The following is a 5,669-nucleotide window of genomic DNA, read 5'->3' on the forward strand; positions in this document are numbered from 1 at the left end:
ACTATGTCATTGTGCCACTCTGTGGCCTACCCATGCTGCTGCCACCTCCACACTCTGTCATTGTGCTACTCTGTAGCCTCCTGATGCTGTCGCCAACTCCAGACTCTGTCATTGTGCCATTCTGTGGTCACGGCCTGATGCTGCTGCTGCCGCCACCTCCACACTCTGTGGCCTACTCATGCTGCTGCCACCTCCACACTGTCATTGTGCCATTCTGTGGCCTCCTGATGCTGCCACCACCTCCAGACTCTGTCATTGGGCCACTCTGTGGTCCCCTCATGCTGATTTCACCTCACCATTATGTCATTGTGCCACTCTGTGGACTTTTCAAGCTGGTCTCCTACCCTCCACATTCCATGACTAGGCCACTATTTTGCCTTTTTGGCCTGGATGACATCATTATTTATTTGACCATTCTTTTGATCTGTCAAAAGTAAGGAAAAAAGAGATGCACAACGGATCCTGTCTGTGTAGCAGCTGTAAGGCCTGTATGGTCCCATCAGAATTGGCTTGATTTGGTAGCCAAATTGATTTGGTAGCCAAAAGCAGGAGTGGGTACAAAACACAGAAGACATGCAAATTTTCCATTCACGTGTCATCTCTGTCATCACCTCCACAGACAGGATCCGTTTTTTGTGGGTTATTGTTCTGACGGATCAGAGGAAGGGCAAAACAATCAGTGACGTCAACACAAACTTACTGCTGACACCCTCTCCACTCTGTCGGGGGGGCTCTACTTGTATAAGTGGTTAATAGAACAGGTTCTGTAGACATCTATGTGGAATCAGCTGACAAGGGTGAAAAAGGAGTGCACTTCTTCTTGACGCTAACATGGACCTGTAAGGCTGAGTTCATACTTGAGTCAGTTTTGGCCCCATGACTGCCCAAATAAGTGAAGTGTGTAGTGATTCTAATAGCAACGCCTGTCATCTGCATGTCATACTGACTCACAGTATTATTTCACTACCACAGCAGACTCCCTTTGCGTGTTACTGCAAGGCACAGTGTTCTACACCACTATCAAGGCTCTCTGCAGGCCGGAAATAGAGGTTTTTTAATGCGATTTGCCGCAAATAAATTCGGACCGAAGCGAAACTTTTCGAAAAATCCGGCGAACCGGCCGAATCTAATTTTTGAGAAATTCGCTCATCTCTAGTTAGAATCTCAACCCAGCATACGTGAATAATATTCATCCCAGGCTTCCCATGTACGTTCAAACTTTTGTATTCGGTTCCTAAGTAAGGCTGTAAAGTATTCCATGGACGGACGTCTTGAATCTGTTTATAAAGATTGGTCATGAAAGGAGGTAATTTCCACCTAGAGGAAATAAGTGCGCGGGCTGCTACCATATGTGCAAAAAAATTGGTTAGACCCTTAGGCACCCCAGAAATCTGGACACCAAGCAGATGCGGAATCATGTCTAGTTGTATATGTTGGTTGGAGACATCCTGAATCAGTTGATTCACCTGATGCAAGTATGGTTGGATAGAGGGACATTACCAAAAAATATGTTCCAATGTTCCCCTATATGCACTACAGCGCCAACAGGTGGGATCAGTCTCTGGGAAGAGCCGGTGGAGGACTGCAGGAGTATGATACCAGCGAAATATTCATAATGGTGTATTTGAAGATACACTTAAAATGAAGTATGAGGCAACTCATATTTTTCCCTGAGTCCTGAAAAGGATAATAATCTGTGATCCACTGGATGTATTATGTTTTGGAGAAGAAACAATGCTCTCTCTTTCCAGGGTCCCGACATCTTCGAGTAGGGCAGTCCGGGATCTGGGGTGTCAGAATAATCGAGGTCGGGACTTCCGGTTCTGGGCCTGATGTAGCGGCGGTGTGCATTTCTAACCTCACTCCGCGTCCCCGCTGTTCCGTGTGGTGAGAGAGCGGACAGCAGAGGACGGATGGAACGCTTTATCTCGGGCTCACAGTCCTCCAGAAGATCCCAGCAGAAGCAGGCAGGGAAGAAGACTACACAGGCCAAGATGGCCGACACCATGCGGGACCATGAGGATGAGTCTTCCAGTCCAGGTAGGACAGAGTCCTCTGTGCATTCCTGTACTGTATTAGATTATACCAAGCTGGTCATGGAGGTCTCTCAGCATCTTAAGCCTACTCTAATTCAGGATATTAAAGAGGCATTACAACAGCATTTACAGCCTATAACAGAGAACAGCTGCAAAGTACGCAACAACGCATTAGTGATTTGGAAGATGTTTTATTGTCTACCCATACACAACAGCAGCAGATGAGTGATCAGTACTTGCAATTGCAGGAAAAAGTTATAGATATCCAAAATAGAGCACGCCGCAAAATTTTTGCGCATCATTGGTGTTCCTGAGTCATATAGGCTTCTGAATTGGAGAAGCTTTGTTCCATCACCCTCCCTAAATCCTTGGGGCTTAAAGCACCCATAAAGATAGAGAGGGCCCATACATTGGGACCCCCCCCCCCCCCAACGTAATAAACCATTCCCTCGTCCTATAATTGTGCAATATCACCACTTCACAGGTAAGATGTCTTTATTAAAAGCATACCGGGGACATGACCATTATTGCATTGATGACACTAAAATCTTGCTATTCTCTGATTATACCATGGAGACTACCAAGCAGTGACGGGCCTTCTCTCCCCTGTGCAAACAACTTATTGAGAAAGGATTTCGCTTTGCCCTAATGTACCCTGCAGTACTCAAAGTATTCCTCCCTGACAAGGAACCACAACTCTTTAAAGACCCCTTGGAGGCAGCAGACTTCATCAAATCTCTACCTGCTAATAATCCGTCTTCACCGGTCAGAGATCAACTGTCTAGAAATGATTCTGTGCACTCTTCCAGATCTTTTTCACCAGGTTCTTAAATGCCCACAATATCTGTTATCAATAAAAGCTGCTACCTTCTCCTGCTGGTTATTTGTACAAGGGCCTGACCGTCTATTCACAACAAGGCATTTTCAAGACTTTTCTTTTTTTTTGTTTGTTTTCTACCCACTGGATGGAGCCAGTGATCCGTTATATTACAACACTGCATAAATGAGAGCTGGTTTGTTTTCCTCTTGATTTTTTCCCCCATTGCTATGCTTGAAGAAACCAGGAGAACAAAGGGAGAGGATTTTGGCGATTTACATTTTCCATTTTTGGAATTCACAACCCCATTTTTCTGTACCAGATGCTTTACTACCACTTGGTCTCATCAATCCAAGTTTTATATTGACCCTACAACAATTGCATGCAATTGCCTTTACCATGCTGCCGCTCGGCTGGGACGACAGTGTGACATTGTTTTTGTGCCTGTACCATGCTCTTGAAGATCATTTGTATGCCTCCCCTAGCTTACTACCTGGAATGTCAAGGGCCTTCGGTCCCCTGCTAAATGCACAAAAGTTATGAGGCACTTAAAGAAGATACAAATAGATATTGCCATCATACAAGAAACACATATTACCTCTTCTCTGTACCACTTAATGCGAAAAAACTGTGTGGGTGAAGTCTGGGGAGCCCCAGCGGCGGGGTGACATGCTGGAGTTTCCTATCCTGCTGCATAAAAAATTACAGTACACCAAAACTGCAAAGTCATGTGACACCATAGATGGCAGATAGGTATCGCTCACCCTCCAATTTCTTGCTCACTCCCTTACTATAATGGCGGTCTACGATCCCAATTCGGACAATGCTGTTTTCTATATTAATTTGTTGGGTACCCTGCAATTACTCCCACACACCTCGCTTGTGATGGCAGGAGATTTTAATGCCGTGTCGACTACTAGCGGAGATAGGCACCCACCACCTCCCAAGCAAGGAGTTTCTTCCAATAACAACAAGGCATACCAATCCTTTATGTTAGCAGCAGGGTTAACTGATTCTTGGAGGCACCTTGGTGGGTATATAGCAACATTTTTCCAATCTATGTATTCTAATCCTACTGCTCAGATTGAGGTGGCCGGAGTCCAATCTCCAGTTTTTACCTTAGGAAGGGGGACTCGTCAGGGTTGCCCCCTTTCCCCTTTATTATTTAATTTGGCTTTAGAGCCTCTGGCCAGGTCATTTTATGACTGTAAAATCTATGAAGGTATAGAAATAAAAGGTGGTTGTATAAGTCTTGCAATGTTTGCGGATGAAGTTCTGCTGTTTCTTAATGACCCGACATTATTCACAAGATCTTATATTTTGGCTCCTTCTCAGGATTTCAAATTAGATACAACAAAAGTGACATCCTCTGTTTACTTTACAACCCCGCCCCAACCCTTTTTACTAATATAAATAACCTGGGTATAAAAATTGCAAACTCGTGTTTAACGTACTTGGGGATTCAAGTTTCCTGTAATGTCCCTGATATGTATAGACTGAACTATTCCCCCATTATGTCTAAAATCCTAGCTGGGCTTGCTCAATGGAAATCTCTCCTACTGTCCTAAATGGGTCGCTGCCACCTTGGTAAAATGATTAGTTTCGCCAGATTGCTCTACCCATTTCAAACCTTACCATTTCTCCTACGTCACACTGATGTTAAAAAACTTCAGTCAGCATTTATTTCTTTTATATGGCAGGGCAAAGCTCCCCGTATTGCAAGATCTAAATTAGTCTGTTCTAAAGATAATTTGGAAGTTAATTTCCCGGATCTTCAGAAATATAATTTAGCGTGTCTTATGAGACATGTCAAGGATTGGTGGCATGGTACATCTCAATATACTGTCGTAAAATTAGAGACTTATTTGGTTCAACCATGGTCACTACTGGGTCTTTTGAACAGTCCCTTCTAATCTGTGCCACCTAGTTTACGTAAAAATCTTTTGCTGAGGGATACTCTGCCTGTGCATCACTTCCTCTCTTATTTACAAGGTAAATCTACCTTTTTTGGACCTCAGGCTAGGCAAATAATTTTAGTACTACCAGACCGGATCCAACAACTTTTGGGGGAGTCTGCATCGAGACATTCCATATCTCATAATTACTCTCTACTAAGAGACATTCCTACTGATGCAGCTTCTGTGCTTCCATTTGTGCTCCATTGGGCTGCTTTTCTCAATCTTCCACATTTAGAGACTCTTGAGTTATTAAAATCCTCTTGGTCATGCATCCGCAATGTATTATCAAATTAATACATAGAGCATATTATGCTTTCAACATACCTTCCAACCCCCACAGTCTGACACCTAGGTTGACAGCATGCCCCAAGTGTCACTTTGCTCTGGCTCCTCCTTTATTGTGGGACTGCCCTGTTATATCCAGATTCTGGTCTAAAGTTTTTGACTTCTTCTGTTTAGTAACTATATAAACAGAATCTCTAAGATAAATCTCTCCACAATTGGCCTTATTTCATGGTGTTGTGAGAGGGAACCCCCTGGCTGCAATCTCTACACAACCATCGGTGACCAAATTTGAACACCTTTCTTATCTAGCAGCCAAAAAATGTATCCTCAAGATGTGGTTTGAGTCGAAACCTCCAGGTCTTTCTCAGATGATACAATGCCCCTGATTCATCAAGCAGAATCGGATGATCGCTCGCGCATTCGTATTCGCGATCCGAGATCGTACGCCGTCGCGCTATTCAGCAACTGAAAAAGCTCGTGGCCTGAGCCGCGCATCTCCGGCAGCTTTACACTGGCGAGGTTGCATTAAAAGTCACTGTTCCCCTAAAAAATCATTCTTTCTAATGGCACACA

The 5,669-nt window shown here is 44.0% G+C and overlaps 1 protein-coding gene across 1 annotated transcript in view; it reads left to right on the forward strand.

Annotated features, from left to right (window-relative positions):
* CTNND2 (catenin delta 2) overlaps nucleotides 1-5,669 on the forward strand; it is a 538,472-nt gene that overhangs the window by 347,251 nt on the left and 185,552 nt on the right. The window lies entirely within an intron of this gene.

Source organism: Pyxicephalus adspersus, chromosome 5 (genome assembly GCF_032062135.1).
Source record: "Pyxicephalus adspersus chromosome 5, UCB_Pads_2.0, whole genome shotgun sequence".
NCBI lineage: Eukaryota > Metazoa > Chordata > Amphibia > Anura > Pyxicephalidae > Pyxicephalus > Pyxicephalus adspersus.